Source organism: Ammospiza caudacuta, chromosome 13 (genome assembly GCF_027887145.1).
Source record: "Ammospiza caudacuta isolate bAmmCau1 chromosome 13, bAmmCau1.pri, whole genome shotgun sequence".
In the NCBI taxonomy this organism is placed as follows: Eukaryota; Metazoa; Chordata; class Aves; order Passeriformes; family Passerellidae; genus Ammospiza; species Ammospiza caudacuta.
The window spans coordinates 6,248,937-6,271,687 of NC_080605.1; the positions used below are offsets into that span (position 1 = coordinate 6,248,937).

The following is a 22,751-nucleotide window of genomic DNA, read 5'->3' on the forward strand; positions in this document are numbered from 1 at the left end:
GCTCTGCAGAGCAGCTCATGTGGTCAGGTTGCAGAGCAATGAAGATTTCCTGTGCAGGCAAACCTTATTCCTAGACTCCAAAGCAATTTCAGGCTCAGGCTGTACACCAGGCTAGGCAGTTCCACTGCGAGCAGTGGAGGCCCAGTGGACTCACCTAGACTGGCTTTTCATGGCAGATGAGCTGTGGCCAGTGTCCATTTTAAACTAATTTTTATTTTCAGGTACCATTAGTAGCTGATCAAACCTAGGACCTGCACTTCTCCTGACTTCCCAAAGTTATTGCCAGGTGGTCAGGCCATGGGTTTCATGGGCTTGAGCTGAGTTTTGACAGCAGTGAATAGAGAAATAGCCACTTTATTTGTATCCTCCATCCACTTGGATGTGTAGCCAGGCTGTGGTTTAAGGACTGTCCTTATTCCTTGCAGAGTTGAGCTGCTCGAGTATGTCCTGGACATGGGCCCTGTCCTTAAGGGTTACACTGAGTCACACTCTCTGAAGATCACCAACCCTGGGCAGATCCACGTGTCCTTCCAGGTCGATGTATCTGTCCTGCAGGACACAGGTAAGCAGTGCTGGAGACACTTCCTGTGCCCTTGAAGTAGGTGTCTCAGATTAGCTTAAGCCCCTGAACCTGGGGAGGTTTCTGAGCTTTTTCTTCTCAGTGCCCCTGCTGGGAGCTGTAGAGGCAGAACTCTCCTGGCCAGCCATGCCCAGGGACCTGGCCTGCCTGTGACTGCCCTAACGCTTCAGTGCAGGGGCCAATGGTGACCATCACCCTGGTCACCTCTCAGCATCTTCCACCCTTGGCTCCCACAAGCAGCAAGTTTCTTTGGACACTCTGTGGGCTTCTTTTGCCAACCAGTGGGGTCTGCTGTATTTTGGAAGTGCTTTGTTTGGAGTTCACACAGGTTCACAGCACCTGTATTCAGCCTTTACTGAGGAAGCAGCCTGTGAGATCCTCTGGTGGATCAAAAGAGGTTTCCAAAAGAGGCCTTGAGGCAAGGCTGCCCTTCCATCACACAGCGGCTCACTGTGTCTGAAGGGTGTTCAGGTGCACTCTTAAGATTTTGTCCAGGTCACAGCACAGCGTGGGGCTTTTGCCACACCTCTCAGCCAGGACACCTGTAAGGCCTAAATGCTTGGACACATTTTGTGTTTTGTGTGTATCTCAGCTGCTTTGTGTTCATCTGTTCAAGGTTTCAGCGTGGGCCTGGACCAGATGATTTGTCTGCCCCCCAACAACAGCGTGGACTTCGACGTGCGCTTTGAAAGTGCCCACAAGCCATATGGTGACGTGGAAGTGGTGCTGCCCATAGAGGTACCACAGCTCTTGGGGCAGGCAGCAGGCTGGGCACAGCAGCAGATGTCACCTGCACGCTCTGCTGAATTCTCTGTCCTTCTCCAGGTAACAGAAGGCCCTATGTACAGCATCCGCATCCGTGCCACTGTGTTGGAACTGTCACTCACCCTCTCCAAGAACAGACTGCAGTTCTCTGACATCCTTGTTGGGGACTGCCAGGTTGAGACCATCCGACTCTTCAACTGGTTCCGAGTACCCTGCAAATGGTTCATTGCTTCCAAGGAGCCTGCTCTGAGGGTAAAGCACAGGCGACCTTGAACACAGACCTTGCTTGGTTGGGTTTTCTTTGTGACTCTTGCCCTTTCTGCTCTGTGGCTGCTTGAGCACTTGGGTCTACAGTGTGTTTGTGGAAACTTCTGAGGGTCTAGATCAAGGCTGGTTTGCCTCAACCTGTTCCTTTAGCTGATGCTTTGCTTTGCTGCCATCTTCACCCATTCCTCCTCCTCCTCTGAGGACAGTAGTTCCCTATCTGCCTGCCCTGTCTACAGGGCTTCCCTCCAGCTCTGGGCTTTGGGGCCACACTTGGTTTGGCTGTGGGTGCTCTCAGCACTGTGTCAGTGTCTCAGAACATGAGGAGACCTCACATTATTGATTTCTGTGCCCAGAACAATCAGCACGAGCCCTGTCCCTTTGACGTGACGCCCTCCAAAGGAACCCTTGATCCAGGAAAGTGGCAGAACTTGCATATCCAGTTTACACCTGAGGAGGAGGTGAGATTGGCGGGTGTCAGCCCAGGAGGCCTGTCAGGGCTATCTGGAAATGAGGGCCTGGTGCAGAGAGTGTGGTAGGAGCTCTGCCTTCACAGGGAGCCTTCTGCAAACCCCGTACTCAGCGTGGCTCAGTTCACCCCACAGAGCACTCCCGTGAGATGTGCTTTGAAATGCTCACAGGGAGCTTGCACAGAGAGCACCAGGGCTCTGAGGCTGCCTCTTGGCACATGGGGGGGATGTGCCCAACTCCCCTCAGCCTGCCCCTTGCCTGGCTGTATTTGCAGCTGTGACACTCAGTGCAGAGCAGCTGCCCACTCACAGAGGATAATCCTGGAATGGCTCATCCTGCTGCAGGACTGACAGACCAAACAGCCACCACCCACCTTCCTGGGCACGGCAGGACAGTCACCTGTAGTGGGGTGCTGCCAGCAGTCCCTGGGGCTCTGGCCTGCCTGCACATTCCTGTGCAGCTGGGGATTCAGCTCAAAGGACAAAGCATTCCCAAAAGTGGTTTGCCTGTGGCTGCTGGGTCTTGGAAAGTGGCAGTGTGTACCAGCATGGACACAAGTGCTTCTGTGCCCACACACACTCCCAGGGATCTTTTAATTGCTCAAGAAATGTAACCATCTTGTGTCTGTCTTGGACCAGAGCCAAACACTAAGCAGAGAAGATGACCCTTATTTCTGGCCAGCAAGAGCTCATTTGCCTCTCTCCTGGAGCTGGTGTTTGCCTGATGCAGCAGTGCCAGGACTGTGTCTGGACACTGAAACCCTGAGGGCCTTTCCCATGAGCACTGCACTCCTGCATGACTAGGTGAAAATGTCTGACAGGCCATTGTACATCCATCTGATACCCAGTTACAGTGCACACCAGCATTCATCCCAGTTACTCAGACCCAGACTACTACAGATGCTCTAGTCCCTAGCATAAGTAAATATCTGGTTTCTATTCATCTTGGAGGGACTGATAACACCAAGCATTGCTGTATTTGGGGTCCTGTCATCTGAGACTTCATGGATGAGTTTTCTGCACTTTCCTCTTTTCAGAGGTCTTACAAGAATGAGCTGGAGCTTAACATTCATGGCAGAAGCAATCACTTAAAACTGAACCTCTCAGGACAAGGTCTTGAGCCACGGTTGGAGTTCAGGCCCCCAGCACTAAAGATGGGATGGATGCTGGTGGACAGCGATGGGGTGGAGGCCACAGTGGTGGTGAAGAACCCATGCAACTTCCCCATTGAGTTTTATTCCCTGGATTTTGATGAGCAGTACCTTGAGGAGGAGAAGGTGAGAAGTCTGGGCCCCATGTACACGCTGCCCAAGCTTCACAGCACTCCAGCATTCCCAGGCTTGTGCCAGGGAGATGGAGGCAATCCCCAGGGCAAAGCCAGCTCTGCTGACATGCTGTGGGGGGACCTAAACTAAATAGTTTGTGTTGTTGGGAGGAAGGAAGGAGACAGAAAATGGGTTTGTTGAGTCTGTGTGATGAAAGGCAAGAAAAGGAATCTTGTGTATGGCTTCTCTTCCCTCCACACACAGATCCTGCGGATGGCAGTGGGGTCTGAGTACCAAAAGAGCTTTTTTCTGCCTCCACGTGCCGTGGGTGAGACACTGCCTCCAGACGTGCTGCAGGACCATGAAGCACAGAGGAGGCCAAAGGCTCAAGAGGCAGAGCTCAAGGCCAGGGCTGAGGCCAAGGCCATGGGCAAGGCAGCAGCAGGTCAGAAAAACAGTGAGGGTTTGGTGGTGTCTGTTTTGCCTGTGGTCACAGCAGGGACTCCAGCCCATACACCCTGAACTCTCTGTCACCTTGCTCTCCAGGGAAAGCCCGTGCTTTTAGCAGCTGCCTGTTCCCCAGCTTGGTGGAGGAACTCTTGGCTGAAGGGCTGTGGCATCCTCTTCCAGTCCTGAGTGCAGCCAAAGCAAGCTCCTATCTGCCTCCCGTAGACTGGGGAAATAATCAGGATATTTCCTTGTGTCCCTTAGCCACAAAGACTAGGGCTGGATGAGTTCCTCAGCCAATAGGACCAGGTCTAATATCACTGGCTCTTTTATATTTGCACCTTCCTAGCAGCAAAAGAACAATCTCATCTTGCTTTCACCGAGTCTCCTTTCCTGGGATCTGAGGGCATGGGGAGGATGGTGAGGATCAAAGGTAGGCAGGAGGCTGACTTTTCCCCCTGGTTTTGCACTGCAGCACGTCACAGAGCTGTCCCGTTCTGTCTTGAGTCCATGATGAAAGAGGCTGGGAATCCTGTCTCTCGGGCTGTCCTGCGCCACCTGGGCATTGACCCGGACTCAGAGAGCTGCGAGGCGCAGCCCCACCAAGGAGGGATGGTTGTCATCATCCATGGGCCGCCCCGGGCAGGTACGTGAGCTGCAGCCCAGGGCTGCAGGGAGAGGGACGAGCAGGGGGAACACATCCTGGTGGGCCACGGTGCTTAAGGCAAGTCCTCAGCTGAACGGGAGGTGGAGATGATCCACTTGGCTCTAGCATTCAGAGTTTGTATCCACGCTGCAGCTGCCTCCCTCATGGCCTCCCCTGGAGGGACACTTGCTTTCCCACTGTCATTTTAACTTTGAAATTTGTTGGAGGTTTTCCAGGGCCTGTCCCTGCAATGCCTCCTGTGCCAGTGTCACCAAGCAGTCCTCCTCTCTCTCTCAGGAAAGACAGAGATAGCAGCAGGCCTGTGTCAGTATTACGATGCTGCTTACGTGTCCATCGACACCGTGGTGAAAGAGGCCATGGCCAAGGACGGGAGCCCAGCGGGGCTCCGTGCCCGGGAGCTCTGCACCCAGGCTGCCCTGGAGCTGGATGGCAAAGACGAAGGTGATGCTGGTAAGGAGAAATGCTGGTAAGGACCCAGGGCCAGTGCTTGAGAAACCCACCACCACTGTCCACTTCTGCTTACTCAGAGCAGCAGTTTTTCAGTCCTTGGGTTTCTCTTAGGGAACATGGGTGAAGTGCATCACTGGCTTGCCAAAAAAAATGGAATCAATTTTAAGGGCTCAGAAAAAGGTTCTTTTATAGCCCTGTGAAGGTTTGACACTGGCATAAGGCCAAATGCCCCCATGAAAATACACTTACTCTGGTGTCTGCTGTGAGATTTTGACCAGGAATAAACAAAGCAGGCTCTCACTTGAAAAATAGAAAAGTTTATTAACTAAACTACAAAAACAATTCCTAAACTACACACAAAAGAAAAAGAAAACACAAGGAAAATGAAAACCTCACAAAAACACTCTCCTCCTCCTCCCCCCTAAATTCCCAATACAATACATCTTCCAAAATCACCAGTTCTGGGTCCAGCACCACCCTTTAGAATGCTCAACTTTCAGTTCCTCAAGAGGAGAGGGAGTCCTTCCATGTGTCGTGGTGGCCTTTTCTGTCCTTGTTCCGGTGCTCTCACCACCGAACAGGGATCAGGGCTGCTTCCAGGGTTGTCTTTTTAAGGATGCTTTGTCCAGTTCCAGGAAAGCACAGTATCTCACCTTTGGGACATCTGTCCCCCCCATATTTTATATACCCCCTGGGGCCGAGGGGTACCCACACTGAATCTTCTTTGGCTCTGGGACATTTCTCCCCCTGGACTCAGTCTCTGTATCACACGGAGACATGGACATCTCTGTCCATGGCTACACAAAAGAGTCCAGCATAAAATGCCACTCCCTCTTCTCCATTCTTCCAACATCTCTCACTCTCTTTCTCTCTGGTCCAGACCTTCATCACTCGTCTAGGAAGGGTTAATGTTCTGTAAGGTTTTCATTGTCCAAGAAGGGCTAAAAACTCCTCCAAGCGGCTGGACTCCTGGCTGCACCCCGCCCCTATCTCCTCAGCCGGGCTGCCTGCTCCAGCACATGTTTATTTAATTTCAAGGTAACAGCCACAAACACAGGCTGCACTCTCTCTCTCTGTCTGTCTCCAAGGGGGGGACAGGCTGCACATTGCTTCCCGGCATTTCTTTACTTCTTCCTTCCACCCTTGGGGGGGCCAGGCCTACCTCCCGGGCCGGGCCGCATGGCTTTTCCCCTCCCCCCGCCCAGCCAGCAACTGGGCCGGGGCAGAGACCCAACTCCTTCCCGCCAGAAACCCAAAGAGAAACTGCCAGGGGGAGAGCCCTGCTTTTACCCTGTGTTCTCAGAGGTGGATACAATGCCCAGTGGTTGGGCCAGATGGCAATATTCAAATCTGAGCACTCATTGGCCCTATCTACAGCATCCCAGAAATCCTGTTTCCGGGTCAAACCATGACAAGCCCCCTTTGCTGCCTTTCTTGGCACATGTTCGTGTTTCTAGGGGTACCAACTGCCCAGGAAGTTTCATAAAAGTCTCCAGTCTCACATGGAGAACAGCCCAACGAGCTGTGTAACCTGGCAGTGGGTGTAGGTAAATCTCTGGAGAAAAGAGCTCATCTAGGGCTGGTAAAGCATGCCTGTCTCTTTCCCAACTATTTTATATTTCCTCAAAGCTGAATTGAGCCTTCTTCTTATGGGCAGCAGGCAGAACTGCTGCCCACCTGAACAAGGAAAAAGCCTTCTGAAGTGGCTCATTGAGCACAAGAGGACTGACTATGCATGTAACCTCGCAAATGAGAGGAAGGGAAGGACAGCCTCCCAGAGGAATTTCCAATGAGAGACATGCTCCAGATGAGCTCTTTTCTCCAGAGAGTTACCTGTGGCCACTGTCAGGTTACACAGCTCGTTGAGCTGTTCTCCATGTGAGACTGGAGACTTATGAAACTTCCTGGGTAGTTGGTGCCCTGAGCCCTGCAGGGTGAGGCCAGACCTGGCTCGGTGCAGGGGGAAGTTTTGCAGTGCTCAGTTTTGAACCTGGCTGGGTTGGGAGCTGGTGGAAGGAAGAAGAGTCTGGGTCCCAGCTGGGCTTTTCCCACAAGGAGGATTTAGCTTCAGTGGAGATGGGTGATGCAAGTGTGGCAGGGCTGCAGGTCTCCACATGGGAATGCAGGATGGGTGCAGTGTATGGAAACAATGCCCCTGGAGGACAAATCTCTGGTTTGATCTGCAGGGGAACTGCTGTGTTAGCAGCATCACCTGCATGCACAGTTGTTAGGAGGGACATAGTGCTGGCTTTAAAATCAAGTATGGGATGGTGTGCTTTACCATGCTGGTAAGAGAAGCAGGGAAGGAGCTGCTTCTGGGAAACAGTGCTGCCAGTGCCCAGCAGACTGGGGAAAAGAGCCATGTTCCTTCCCAAGGCTGTGCCCATTGCAGTCAAAGGTGCCTGCTTGCTTTACAAAGCCCCCCTGAACCATCTGTTCCCTGTACAGATAAAAAATCTCAGACCAAGAATAAACGAGCCTCTGGGGAAAAAATCAACAAGAATGTCAAAGAAAAGACCCCTCCATCACAAAAGAAGGAGTCAGCCAGCAGACTTGGTAAACCTGACATCAAGGTAAACATGATCTGCCCTGGTTGATGCCTGGGACCTTTGCATTGTCTTTGAGATGGGCAGGGGCCGCTTGCATTGGAGGCTCTATGTGGGTCTATGTGCCATGACTTGGGCTGGGAATGTGCTCTGGCAGACAGCTCCACTGGCTCTCAGTGGTTTGCTGGCAAAGTGCAGTCCTGGCTAGTGTGGCTGCAGGCAGTGAGCAAAGTGCTGGGAGGCTGCACTGGGGCTTGCAAGGTTGGGTCTCTGCTGGCCAAGGGATGGGCCCTCCAGAACCGTCCCCTGGAGCCCCCAGCCTGCACTGCAGGGTTGTTCTAGTCTCCATTAGTGAGGAACCGCAGCTCCAAGCCCAGCACTGGGAGTTGTTCAGGGCTTTCCACTGTGGTTTCTTTTCCTTACAATGGTTCCCATTGCAGTTCACAGTTTCCACTGCTCCTGCGCCCCAGCAGCTGAACATCGTCAGCAGTCGTGGGGAAGAGCTGAACTGCTTGAGCTGTGTGCTGCCCGAGGAGCTGCTGGTGGACATCCTCAGTGAGAGGCTGCAGGTGTGTGGGGTGGGGGAAAAGGAGACATTCCTGCTCCGGAGAGAAGGCACTGAGGTACGACTCAGAGAGGAGGAGGAGGAGCAGCTCTGTACATGCTGCTCGAGGATCCTGGACTGTGTGCAGGGAACCCTGGGGGAAGCTGCAGCTGCCCTTAGTTGGCAGAGCCTAAGGACAGGTCCCAGCTGCTCTTAGCTACTGCACTTGGAACAAGGATAGCTGGTGCCCTGGGACATCTGGGATCACTGTCCAGCTGTGAGGCCCCTGCGTGCAATGGCTGACTTACTCTTCCCTTTATTCACAGCGTAAAGACTGCTCCAAGGGAGTGATCTTTGATGGCTTGGAGAGCCTCTTTGCAAGCAGCCTGGAATCTTCCCTACTCTGTGTACTCAAAGCTGTCAAGAATCGTTGTCATATCTTCATGGTGAACCTGCATGAGGATTATGATTCTTGGAAAGCCAGGGAGGAAGCTGAAAGAAAAAGGAAGGAAACTGAAACAGAGAAGGAAGGTGAGATATCTCCATCCCTCTCAAATCTTTTCTCTCAAGCCCTCACCCTTATCTCTGTGTATCTGGCTTTGCAGCAGAGCTTGTAAGAAATGTTTTTATTAATCTTTCTGCCTTCTGCCTCAGTGTAACCAGCACTCATCTCAGAGTTGCAGGAGATCTGAGGTTTTAAGACTCACCTTAATCTCTAACATTAAAGCTTGGGCACAAGTGCCAGCTGCTGTAGCTGAGTGACAAACAACTGTCCTCAGCCTTGGTGCACTTAAGCCAGGCAAAGCACAGGACCTCACTTCCCGGCCATAGCTTGGGAGATTGAATTCTGGAGCAGGGATATGAGCTCCCCAATATCTCCTGGGATGATAGGCTGCGTCAGGAAAAGCTGTGAATCCTTGCAGTTGCCCCAGAGCACCCAGCTCTGCTTGCAGTCACTCATGGTTTCTCCTCTGGTTTGTGCTAAAGATCTGCAATGGGAAAAAGCTCTGCAGAGGAAAGCAGAACATATCTTGCAAATAGATGAGGATGAGTATTATGCTCTCCCTAAGGAGAAGAAAGCAGAAGTCGATAAAATAATCCTGGAAAGGAAGCGCATACGGAGGAAAAAGTGAGTAAGCCTTCCATGGGTTACAGCTCTTCCATGGGTTATCGTCCCTGGAGGGCTTCCCTGCTCCAAGGACTCTGAGCTCAGAGGTGCTGCAGAGCAAAGGCCAGAAGCAGCACAGGGATGGCCACTCTGAGCTCCCTGGCTCCCAAGAGAGGAAGGACCTTCTTCTGTTGAGACAGAAGATCTTCTCTATTTGAGTGGTGAGCCTCCTGCCTTAGATGCTGCCTGCAGGGAGCTGGGCTCTGGGCTTGCCTTGGCACTGCCTCTAGAGGTGTCTTTAGGTCCATGGTGTTGAGTTGCACCTTCTTCATCATGTCCCTTCACCAAAACAGTGGGATTGTGGTATGGGCAGGTGTGGGGCACAGAGCAAACCTTGCTTTGGGTCCTGGTCCTGCCACAGCATTGCCAGTCCTTGCAATGCTGATCTGCCAGGGTTCTCCTTATGGTGGGACAGCACCCATGAAAGCTCATGTCCTTTAGGCTCCCCTTCAGCTGCAGCAGTGGGCAAGCCCAGGAGAAGCTCTGCTCCAGCAAGGCAGCCCAGCTCAGGACACATAGGCAAAGTGTGGAGGTGGGAGTGGAGGCTGGTTAAAGCAAGGCTGTGCATCAGGACTTCCTTCAGCCCGGTCTGAATTTGGTTTCATGGAGAGGAGACAGATGAGGCTGCTTCAGATGGTTTTCATGGCAGACAGCACTGGTTTGCTTGGTCACAGCTGGGTTCCAGCAGGAAATCAGGCTGACAAGAGCCTGTCTTGCAGGAGAGGAGTTCCTGCAGCCTTTGCTTTCTGACTGATAGGATTATTGTCATTAAGGAGCAGGCTGTACCCTGAGGGGTGCTGAATGAGCTGAGTAAGAATTGTAGGAGAGATAAGCAGATGTTAGCCATCTGTGCTCTGCTTTAAACTGGGAAATTAAGAGACAAAGGGTGTTTTCAGGCATCAGCACAGAGAGCTGGTGGATCAGCCTTTGGCAGGGGCTGGAGGGGTCTGGCTGTGCCTTAAGAGGGAGCTTGCACAGCCAAGACCTTATGATGGCATGGTTCAGGTTTGGCTGGTCCTGGAAGTCCCCTTCCACCAATGCCCTCACTTGGGATGTTCCCAGCCTCTGTGGGTTGAGGAAAATTTACAGAAATGGTCTCGCCTGGCCTCAGGGTCAAGGAATGAAGTGCAGGGCAGCCAGGACTGGTGACCTCAAGTTTCTGGTGGTGACTCTCAGCGATGTTTTCTGTTTTGTTTGCTGAAGGGAGCTGAAGCGGCTGGCTCAAAAGCGTGAGGAGGAGGCAAAAGCCTTAGAGGAGGAAGAGAGGCGGAAGGAGGAAGAAAGACGGAAGGAGGAAGAGAGGCGGAAGAAGGACAAGAAGGGTGGCTCTGTGGGGAAGCAACCTCCAAAACCAGATAAGGGGAAAACCAAACCCCCAGAGAAGGGAGAAACCAAATCACCAGAGAAAAAAACTATGCCTCCAGAGAAGGAAACCAAAATCCCAGAGAAGGAAACCAAACCCTCAGAGAAGAAGGAAATCAAAGCCCCAGAAAAGAAGGAGGAAACCAAAGCCCCAGAAAAGAAGGAGGAAACCAAAATCCCAGAGAAGGAAACCAAACCCTCAGAGAAGAAGGAAATCAAAGCCCCAGAAAAGAAGGAGGAAACCAAAGCCCCAGAAAAGGAGGAAACCAAAATCCCGGAGAAGGAAACCAAAATCCCAGAAAAGAAGAAAACCAAAATCCCAGAAAAGAAGAAAACCAAAGCCCCAAAGAAGGAAGCCAAAATCTCAGAAAAGACGGAAAGTAAAGCCCCAGAGAAGATGGAAACCAAAATCCCAGAAAAGAAGGAAACCAAACCCCCAGAGAAGAAGGAAACCAAAATCCTAGAGATTAAGAGAACCAAAATCCCAGAGAAGTGGAAATACAAAGCCCCAAAGTTGTGCAAAATCATAATCCCAGGAAAGGAGGAACCTAAAGCCCCGAAGAAGGGGGAACACAAAGTTCCAAAGCAGGAAGAAACTAAAGCCCCAAAGAAGGGTAGAACTGAAATCCCAGAGGATCCAGCTGAGATGGAGAACTTGATCCTGAGGTTTCAGATTTATGATTCATCGCAGCAGAATGTTGCACAGGTTTTCTCCTGCTGGGACAGGGTTCAGGGTACCGTGCAGTTATCTGTGATCCCAAAGGGAAAGTCTCCAGCTGAAAACAAAGGTCAGAAGACCAATAAGCCTCAGGAGAAGGTGGAGAAGAAGCCTGAACAAAAAAGTGGAGACCAAAGAAGTCTTCAGTCATCTCAGCTGGGGACGCGAAGCGAAGCTGCCGAAGGAGCAGTCGGAGACGAGCACATTGGGGTGCCGTGCCTGGACATTGAGGTCTCAGATCCAAAGGCCATGATTGGGCAGATCCTGAGGGATGGGAAGCTGCCAAGGGAAGACCAGGTAAAACCCTGCAAAGCTCAGATCTTGAGCTTGCTGTGGTCTTGGGCCCTGGAGCATTGTGTTCCCCCAGGTGATAATGGCACAGAGCCACGTCCAGGTCCCTGATGGTATTCCACAAAGACTATCATCTGTGCGGATGGGGAGGTTGTCACCATCCCTCAGATGGGCAGGAAGTGGGAGTACTCTGTGTATAAGTATCCCATCTGTTCAGAGTTTCCCATCCCGGAAATCATAAACCCTCCCAGGACATGGCCATTGTTTTCTTCAGCTGAGTCACTCTCCCAGTCCTGCTTGTAGCTCTTGTGTCTGCTCTGGAGCCTGCTCACCCCGCTGGGCATAACAAAGCACTCGTATTTCATGTAAATTAAAAACCCCATTGCCAAAAGCTCAGTGCCTTCAAAGAAGGAGTTGTGAGGATGAAGGTGGCAGAACTATAAACTGGATTTTCTCTTCTGTTTTAGCTGCTGAAACATCTGGGACTGCATCCTGATGGCCCCCCCCTTCCCCCTGCTGCTGTGCTCTCCATAGTCGAGTACCCAGAGGAGAGGCTGGGCTCTGCAGAGCGTGTGGAGCCCTTCAGCATTGTGGCACCAGAAGGTGCTGCTATAGAAGAGGATCTGGTGGGTGCTCCAGTGGTGCTGGCACTGAAGGTGCCAGGGCAGGGACCAGGCTAGACGGGGACAGGCGGGACAGGTTGAATGGAAAGGGAGCATTGTGGAGAGGCAGTGAAGATGTGATGGGGTCCCATATCCGCAGGTCTCCTTTCTGTCAGGGATGGGACAAAAGAGACAGTTCTGCTGGAGACAGAGCAGTTCTGTAAGACAAGAGGGGGAAAAAGCACTTAAAACCATGAACTTCCTTTGAGGAGAGGGTCCTGAGTGAGCAGGGGTGTCCTAGGCAAAACAAACACCAATAAGGGAGACCAGGTCCATGGGCAGGTGGACTTACTTATTTTTTCTCTCTTCCATTGGTGAACAAACCCCCCTTTTGCTTTCCAGGATGGAGATGTCTTAGGGCTCACTTCTGTCTCCCTCTTCTCTCTCCCCTTAGCCCAAGGCCCCAGATGTGAAGGGCAGTTCTTCCAAGGACCATCCAAAGACAGGTAAAGCAACCAGCAGAGACAGCTCTGCAAAGGAGAAGCATATCTCCACACAGAGAGCAGAAAGTCCCCAGGATTCCTCTGCAACAGGATCCAAAAGTACAGTGGGAAGTGCCTCAGTCCCCACAGAATTCCTCAGGTGAGCTGCACGGGAGGAGGTGATGCCTCTGCTTCTTGGTCCTCTTGCCAAACAAGGTCCATCGTCCCCAGCTCCACAGTGACCCCGTGCCAGTGCTGGGGGATGGCGAGTGCACCCTCCTTGTTCTGTTGGCTCCTCAGCAATGTCTGAAGCCTCCTCTTAAATTGCCAGGCTGAAACGGTACCGGTGGATAGTGCCTGCCCACGGAGAGGTGGAACTGAAGGTCAACTTCTCCGCCAAAAAGCCAGGGAGGTTTGAGCAGACACTGAGGTTTGAGCTCGTGCAGTCAAAGCGCCAGTACGAGCTGCCCTGCTGTGGCACCGGCCTGTACCCCAGCATCAGCCAGAACCCACGGTAAGGCTGGGCCCTGGCAGCCTCCCACAGCACAGCTGCCGCTGAACTCACAGCCAGGCTGCCCCTTGGGGCTTCTGGCCTGGGCAGATGGTGCTGCCTGAGGCTGCCCAGCCCCTCTTCCTGTGCTGGGAGCTGGAAAGGCAGATGGTACCTCAGCCACCAGGAAGGGTTATGGCTTTCTGACTGCATTTCCTACTTGGAGCATCTCATAGCTCCTCCTTCCCCGCTTTCTCTGCCCAGGGTGGTGTTTCCACAGTGCAGGAAAACCATGAAGGAAGACGAAGTCATCTTCAAGGAATACGTTGAGAGCACAAAGCAATTCCACTTTGGACCGCTGCTGTGTGGGAAGTCAAGAGAGTGGTATGTGCTCCCTGCCGGGCCTTGTACTTTTCTGGACATGCCTGGAGAGACGTGCTGTCCTGGTGGCACAATCCCAACAGAGTCCTGGGTTTGAAGGACCAAAGACACATGGTTTTGAAGACACGTGGGTTTGAAGGACCACAGATGTGTGAACTTGAGCAGATAAGAGGCAAATGAGCCTTGGAGGAGCTGCTCTGCCTACCCAGTGGGTGTCTTGGTGGCCAGAGCCACGTGCTGCTGCGAGTCCAAAGGTGACTTGGGGGGCAACTTCTGTGTCCCCCCCCACATGTCAGCTTCAACCCATAGGAAATGAACTTTATGGTGGTTTTTGAAGTGCTTTGAGCTCTGCAGGTAGCCTGATCTAGCAATTATTCTGTAGATGGTTTTGTAAACCTTTCATTAATCTCTAATTATTAATAAGATTTTATGGTTGACCTGCCAATAGGTGTCGAGGGGAACACACAGCAGGAATTACATTTTCCTGCAATGACATTGCGTGCTCACTGCTGGATAAAATCTGCCTAAACACACTGTCATTGAAGCTATTGTGTACTTCTACTTTCACTGTCACTTAAAAAAAAATTTAACATTAAGTTCTTATTTCCATGGGAGCTCTGGAGGGCTAGGTCTCTTTTGACAGCCCAAGGAAATGAAACTGAAATACCTACAATCTTTGGCCAGGTTGATGGATGGTCTGGGATCTCTGTTTGTCTCTTTAACCCTTTCCCTCCAAAGTAATTTCCACGCCTTAAAGAAAGGTCGTTTGTTATCTTTTTGCATTTCTCTTAGGAATTGATACTTTATGTTTCTTTCTCAGACTCTGAGCTAACCCATGAAATCCAAAGCACTTTCATGACTTTTATGAAAGAGATTAGCTGAACTCCTTTTCCAAAGGCCTTTCCTTATACCCTGCAGGGAAGGCATCCCAAGAAAGAGGGGGGAAAAACCCATGTGTCTGGTGTGCTGTTATTTTTCTAGGCACCCTTGAATTAACGTTGTGTTAAAAACTCTTGAAGTGGCCTGAGCATGATCAGGCTTCTGGGCTGGAGGCACCAAGTCCAGGGGAAGGCATCAGAGTAAGGCAGGGATGAGCACACGCCCATGCCCCTGACTGGGATCCATTTCCCTCACTTGTCTGTTAGAGCAGGGTCCCCCAGCACCCCTTCCTCGGGTGCACACGGTGCTCTCCTCAGTGTGTGGCAAAGGCAACAGTCTCCTCTGCAGCCTTTTCCCCTTTTGTGGACAGGTACAAGACCCAGAACGGTCCCAGAAACACGGAGAAGCTAACCATCCTCAACATCTCCCCCATGGTCATAGAGGTCCAGTTCTCTTTTGAGAGAGATCGGAAAACAAGGACCTTCGTTGTGAACCCTCGCCGCATGACCTTGAAACCAAAGGAGAAGCAGGTAGGAGAAGGGCAGGTAGAGCAGGCACTGTAGAAGTGCCCAGGGGCTGCTCCTCCTGCTTACACTCAGAGCTCTTTTAATTTCTTCCTGTGGGGCCGTGTCCAGGAGCTGACCATTTGGGCATACCCCACTTCCCTTGGCTTCCTGGAAGACAAGCTCATCTGCAGCATCGAGAAGAACCCGGAGCCAGTGGTCTTCAGCCTGTGCTGCTATGGGGTGCATGTGAAGCTGGAGATCAGCCCTCCAGAGCTCTCTTTTGACAAGCTGCTTCTGCACAGGTCAGTGATCCCACAAGCACTCCAAGACATGTGACAAAGAGAAAACGTTTGACTCTGGTTTCTGGGGCATGGATGGAGCTGCTCCAAGTTGCATTCAGTGGCGAGGCTGGTGTGACCATCCAGCAGCTGATGCCAAGTGCCTTCCCTTCCTGTCTCTGCAGGACTGACAGCAGGACCTTGGTCCTGAAAAACAACAGCCTGCTGCCCATGGCCTGGCAGCTCAATGGGCTGGATTACCTTGCTGAGAACTTCTCCTTGTCACAAGATAATGGCATCCTTGATCCCTCCTCAGAGTTGGAAGTGACAGTGCATTTCAAGGCTGAGCAGATTGGCATAATTGAGAAGATCCTCCGACTAGAGGTGAGAGGAACTGTGCTCTGCCTGGCAGAGCAGGGCACAGTGAGCAGCCCATGTGCTCCTAGGGACAGAGTCACAAAGAGCTGCACCTGCCAGACACGAGGGTGCTGTGACCCCAACTTCTGCCTCTGCACAGCATTTGTCAGAACATGCAGTGCATCCACATCCCCCCAGATAAGCAGACACTGCATCCTGAGCCTGTAGCACAACCACCCTGTCCCTGTGAATGGCCGAAGGCTGTTGTCTGGTTGTACAGACTGTAGCATGATCTCTACGTTCCTCCTGGGCTTTGTCTGAAGCCCTTGCGTAGTGCAACAAACTCTCCCCCTGGGATTTTGTTCCCCATGGTTTAGGGGCTGCATTTCAGACAGGGTGCTAGGTGATTGGAGAGGGTTATCAATGCCACCTGCTCTGAGACACCTCACACTTTTTGTAGTTTTCTTACACCCCTGTGCCTCTCAAGGAGGCTTTAGCAGCAGCATTCCCTGCTGCAGGAGTGCAGAGTTGGGCTGATAGAGTTTTTTACTGCAGCAGAATCTCACTGGGGCAGTCCCTGAGAGGAACAGGTTAGCAAAGCTTGGGAGTCCACCAATGCTTGTGAAGCCAGGGAGGACATAGGGGAAGCAGCCAGCAGAGACAAGGACTTTTGATTCAAAAGAATAATCTGAACAGTGTTTGTTTCTTGCTGCCTCAGGTTTCAGATATAGAAAATGTCCTGGGGGTTGTCCACACTGAAAACATCGAAATCTCTGCAGAGGTCTATGATGTTTCTCTGACCATTGACTTCATACCTGAAGGTCAGTGGATGCCTCCCAAACAAAGCAATCCAGGTGCACTGTATTACCTTGGGAGGTGGGCAGCCAAAGCACTGGGATGGGATGGGATGGGATGGGATGGGATGGGATGGGATGGGATGGGATGGGATGGGATGGGATGGGATGGAATACAAGGATGGCATGGATACATAAAACATGTACCCTGCAACCTGCATGAAATAAAGCATTGTCAGGGCTCTGACAGCCTTAAGTCCCTCCCCTCTGAACTTTGAAGTGTGCAGCTTCATGTGCAGATTGGATTTTGGGGCTTTGAAACAACAGTGACATGAACAGGCAGTTGGCAATGCCCACGGGCGTGGCACAGCAAATAAAGTAATTGGGTTTGTGCTTGGGAGTGAGGAAGTGGAAGGCAAGCTCTTTAGCTACTAAGCCTGCAGATATTTTAAGTGTGAAGAGAAAGGGCAGCTGGAAAACACTTTCAGGAACAGAAACTTGCTGGAAGGGGGTTTGCACCAAGACCTCCATGTAGCTTGTGGCCTGTTGTATTCTGCAGCAGCTCACAAATACCATGTTTGACCTCACTCTGTGGGTTTTCTGCAGGTCCAGAAGGAAGCTTGGAATTTGGAACCATTAATGTCATGGATAACGTGAAGAAAATCCTATGTCTAAAGAACAAAGGGTTATACAACATTGAGTACAGGTGAGTCCTGCTGCCTGGTAGTGAGCATTTCCTTGGGTTCCCAGGCCTGCATGCTCTGTCAATGGCTAGAACCATTTCCGTGCTGGCTACCTCATGGTAAATACAAAACCTGGACTCTAATCTCCATTATTCTACCAGAGAATCCAGCCACAAACCAGCAGTTCTTCACAGCTCAGCAGGAACCCAAAGGAGAGCCCCGGAAATTTCAGCCACTGGAATGCTGAGATTCATTGCCTTTCTTTGATGGTCACCTCCTTTCCCTTTCTGAGACTCTGTAAGGAAGGGAATGAAAAATGTTGGTGTCAAGGTTTCTTGCAGTAACCTCATGATTGTCTGCACTCTCTGTCAAGATCCAAGATTCCCTGAGCAGAGCTGGACTCTCCCTTTTTTTTTTCTGGTCCTATGCAAAGTCCTGGCTGTGCTGGTGGCACCTGTACTTTTAACTGAGAGATCTCCATTCCTTCCCTTTCTCCCCAGGTTCACGCTGAAGGGTGCAGGTCCCAGGATGCGAGACGCCGCATCCCACTTCACTGTTGCGCCTCAGTCGGGCGTGCTGATTGCCTCCCAGCCTGCTGTGAATGTTGAGATGCTCTTCCACCCCACCAGTGAAATGCTCCTCAAGAACAGACCCATCCTGTACTGCCAGGTGAGCTGCCTGGGCCAGGCTGTGTTATCACACGGTGCTTTGGGAGTGTAAACAGGATAGATGTCAAATGGAAGGAGGCCTTTAACTGGAGAATCCTCTCTCCTACATGCACAAAGTCTTTCAACACCCTTTGGGAGGCTTCCTAAGTGGAGCTGAGAATGTGACTCTGGAGGAGGTGCTTAAACAGGGAGGGGTAAACTGGAGGCTGGGGAGGGAGCCTGGGGACTGGGGTAGAGGCTGGCCTCTTTGCATTGTTTACCTGCCCTTCCTGTGGACACAGGTGACAGATGCCAGATTAGGTCGAGGAGGCCAGGTTGTGGCTGACATCCCACTGAAGGTGTCGGCCAAAGCCGTGTACAGCAAGTACAGCATTGAGCCTGCCTCACCCATCAACTTTGGAGCCATGATCAAGGGCACCAAGAAGAGCCAGACTGTGGTGCTGGAGAACAAAGGCATGCTCCACTTCAAATTCTGCATCCGCCAACCACCCGAGGATGCATCTACATCAGAAAGGAAAAGGTACGAGCAGCCCTGACCACCCTTCCTGTCTGAGGAGGCACCACCCCACGGCTGGGATGTGGCAGGCAGCCAGGGGACCTGGGCTGTTGTGCATTTGCATGCCTGGCTTGAGGAGAGGGAGCAAAAAAAGGCCTGAGTATCCACATGTGTAGTATGAAGCTGGTGATAGAACTGCTCAGTCCAGCAGGTGCTCTCAATGGGTGCTGCTGGCAGCTCTCTGGGAGCCAGCAGGAGCACAAGGCTTTCCTCTGTGAGTAGGAAGGCCAGCTTTGGCCTCAGAGAAAGGCAGGGGAGCTCAGATGACAGATACCTCTGCTTTCTCCTCTCAGCTCAAAGGAAGGGGAATCTGCTCCATTGGCTGCTAGGCTCTCAATAGCAAGGAAATCGAGCTCCTTCACACAGGTGGGTGACTCCTGCTGCCCAGCAGTGCTGCTGCAGGGGATGTGACAAGATGCTGCTGTGCCCAGGCTGGGGCTCACTGCAACACCAGTATCTGCTCAGTCCCACTGACAGTCCTGTAGTCTGGCTCTGACCTGGAGTTGTGGGGTCAACAGAGAGGAGCAGGTCCTGTGTTTGGTAGCTGCAAGCCAGCATAGGTCTGTGAACACTTCAGAAGCAAAAACATCCTCCACTGAATTCCCAGTCCACAGAGCTCAGACATTGCTTTTTCTTCTTTGCAGTCCCCTACCTCTCTCCCATCATTTCTCAGAGGTATTTCTGCTCTCCTCTGTTACCTCTGGAGATTGAAGGAGCACAGCTACCACCTTAATTCTTTACACTTAAATTCCTTTCTCTCTGCCCCCTGGGACAGATTTGTAGCTCTTCTTGGCTTGTTGCTCCCAGCCTGGGGCTGCCTTTGGGCCATGAAGTCATCCTTCCCTGCCCTGGGACTGGCTGCTTGGGCCCAGCTGGAGGCCAAGGCAGGACATACTCTTTGGTGGGGTGCTCAAGGCACAGCTATCAGCCATCAACCTCTCCTGGAACTTTTTCTGCAGAGTCACCTCAATCTTGGCATGTTCACGGTGTCCCCCTGCTCCGGCTCCATCGGTCCGTGGGGCCAGCAGAAGATCACAGTGGACTGCTTCGCAGGGCAGGAGGGGAAATGTGAGGAGCAGCTCTACATTGACATCCCGGGCAGAGACCCCAAGGAGAATCCCCTGGGCGTTCCCTTCACCCTGATTGCCGAGTCCTGCCTCCCAGGTACCTACTGGCCACAGTGCCCTTGGTCACACCTGCTGCTGAGCAGCACCTCAGTGCCACAGTGCCGGATTATTCCAACCAGCTCCCGGCACCGACAGCACGGGTGGGCTGCCCCCAGAAAGCTGCCCAATCCGGGCTGCAGCTGCAGGGCACGGCCGCTCTACGGCTGCTGTGGACTGCAGACTGTGCCAGGGTAGGGACAAGGATCAGGGAGAGGCCCTCTGTATGGTTCCCAAAGAAGTTGACTCCCGGAGGTTCAGTGACAGAAAGGGCAAACTCAAATGCGTACATCAGATGATAAGGGGGAGGAGGTCTCAGGAGAGGATACAATCTTAGACCAATAGGGAGAAATTTGGGTTGGAACACAAGGTGGGGAATACAGTGTTTAAACCAATAAGGGGCTGCAGGGGAGGAGAATAATTTAAACAAATCAGTGGGGTTTCAAAGGATGCAAGATTGATAGGGAAGTGTCTAGAGAAAGAGGCAGGCTTGGGGAGGGATAGACATTCAATAGGAGGAGGAAGAGGGAACAGAGGGGCAGATCTTTGGAGAGATGGGCAGCCAGGGCAAACCCAATAACACAGGGCAGAAAGGAACAATCCATCAAGAATAAAATATGCTATGACAGTACAAATTAAGAAAGATTACAAAACTGACTGCTAGAAATGCATTACAATTAAAAAACACAATGCTACACCTCAACTTGCTGCTTGGATAGAGAGGCATGCTAGCCCTGGTGTCCCAGCTTAAAATCCTCAGAGGTTCCAGCCCTCTTCAAGTCCACCAGTGGACTCATCCCTCCCAGGCTGAGAGGGATACATGGAAGGATAAAAGGAAAGCAATGCTTTCTAAGACTGAGGTGGACTGAGCTCCATCCTCACAGCCAGTTCCCCCAGCCAAGGCTGGGTTTAGCAGTCACCCAGGCAGAAAGGGCTTATCAAGCCTTCTGAGAGGCCAGCAGGGTCCAGATAAACTCATCAGGGAGGCTTCTCCATGCTCATGCCTCTGGTGTGTCCCCAGGACTTGCTGAGGATGTGCTGTTAATCTTCGAGGAGTACCCCATCTGCAGCAGCACCGACCTCGACCGCAAGATGCAGTCGGTGAAAGGCACGGGCCTGTTCGTCAGAGATGACAACAGGTTCATCTTCAACAAGGTTCTGGTTGGCCAAGAGACAGAAGCTCATTTCAGTATCTACAGTGCAAGCAGCCTGCCGTGTGATGTGGTCCTCTCCATCAAACCCCTGCCTGGAGAGGTAAGAGCAGGAGGCCAAGGTGGTGGTTGCCCTCTAAGGGCTGGGTGAGAGCCTGTTTTGTTCTCCAGGTGCATTGCTTCCTGTGGCCCAGACTAGTATTAATCAGTGCAGGTCAAACTGCAGGGGAGAGCAGCAGAGCCAGGGAACAGTTGTGTGGAATTCTGCGTGTCTCGGGCAAGGTTTTGGCTCACACCTCTGGGTCTTCAGTGGGAGAAGTGAATCCTTCTGAACCTCTCCTGGAAGCACATGCAGAGAGGGGCTCTTATGAGCTGACATGCCAGGGCTCAAAACAGAGCATTTCCTCAGGCTCCCTGGCTTTTCCTTCTCTTTGAAGGCCAGTTCTGGGTTAGTTGCAGGATCTTCCATGCAGTGCCCATCTCCCATATAGGCTGGGGAAGCTTCCTGCACTCCAAACACACAATGCTTTAGCACAAGGTCAGCATTCTCTGGGAGGACGGGAGCCTGCCCGGGGAAGGAGGAAGGAAGACACAATGTCTGGGGCTGTTGTCAGTAATGCATTTATGCATAAAACTGTGTCATCTTGAAAGGTGTTTTCTCCTAACACTGCTCTCTGGATTCCCCCAAGGAACAATTCCCTATCAACAACGTTTTCAAGTTGGATCCAGTCAAGATGTCCATTCCTGGCTCATCCTATGCTGTTGCTACAGTGACCTTCACCCCGCCAGATGATCAGAACTACAACTGCACCTTCAAGGCTTCCCTTGTCATCCCAAAAGGGTAACTGACCCTGTGAAATATTCGGGAGGCCTCACTGATAGCTGCCTCTCCCCTGGAAAGCCACAGACCTCTTGTTAGCTCTAATGCTTTCAGTAGCCTCAGGCAGAGTACTTGGCTTGAGATGGTCTGGGAGGCAGTAACTCTTAGAGCAGAAAAATGAGGCTGATGGTTTAGCCTGTATGAGGAACTAAGAAGACAGGCAAATATTAGGTAGCCAACTGGAAGTTACTGAGATGTGCTGCAGCTGAGCTGGGGGTTCCAAGGACAAAGGCTTGGATGAAGCAGTTTCTGTACCAGCAAGTCAGCAGTCACAGTTTCCTTTTGTTTCTGTAAAATTAGGTGATCCTCTGTGATTCCCTGGCATTCATTAAGCTGTTTTATGTGAGTGATTGGAGCTGGTATGAAAGAGGAGTCTGGTTCCTCTGCTCTGGGACCTGTGTACTGGGGCTTTGGCCTGCTCTTCCTCAACTCTTTAGTGGCTGAATTGGAACAAGAGAAGTCTAATTGCTAATAAGCAATTGCTTTTTTACTGTTCGTGGAAATGATCTTTACTGATGGTGATGATGATGTGTTTTTGCCTTCTTGCTTTTGTACTGCCTTCATGCTATGCTTTTGCTTGTTGCATAAGTTCATCTCAGTGCAGCCAGGGGATTTGCCATATCTCATCTGGTGCCTCATTATTTACCTGCTGTACTGCATGATTCAATTAAATGAAATTATTTTTAACTGTTATTGTGGAAGGCTCTGGCTCTTTGGAGCAGATTCCTCTTGTGAATGGCCCTGAATGGATTGGGAAGAGGCTGGTGGGGGGCTGTGTTGTGGGGTACAGGAGCACCAGGCAGGGAAAACACTGTGGCCCTTGCTGCTTTGCCTGCCTAGTGAGAAATGCGTTAGTGCCAGCTGAAATTGTTTCTGTGCCTCTCCTGCAGCCCTGTGAAAATTAAACCCCAAACCGTGACCTTCACCATCAGTGGGAAGGCGCACGAGGCGCAGCTGACGGTCGTGTGCCCCAGCGCGCGCAGCAAGAGGGGAACGGCCGTGCTGCGCTTCAAGAGGCGCCGCGTGGGGACATCCCAGAAGCTGCCCCTGGTCGTCCGGAACGATGGCATCTTACCTCTCAAGGTGGGGAGGACCTGCTCAAGGAATGGTCTGGTGTGGGAACGAGCGCTTGTGGCACAGGGGAAGGGTCCCAGAAAACACGGCAGACCTGGGAAGAGGTGTCAGAAATTCTTTTGAAGCAAGTGACTGACATCTGTTCTCCAAGAAGGGAATTCTTGGAAATTTTCCATCCAGTCTTTCTTCTTTAAGTTGAACACAAGAAAGGTGGTGGAGTATTTTCCCCCCGTCTCTCAGGTCACCTTTTGTTCTCATGGACATGTGTGA

The 22,751-nt window shown here is 51.8% G+C and overlaps 1 pseudogene; it reads left to right on the top strand.

Annotated features, from left to right (window-relative positions):
* Positions 1-22,751, top strand: part of LOC131563696 (hydrocephalus-inducing protein homolog) — a 69,424-nt pseudogene that overhangs the window by 39,827 nt on the left and 6,846 nt on the right.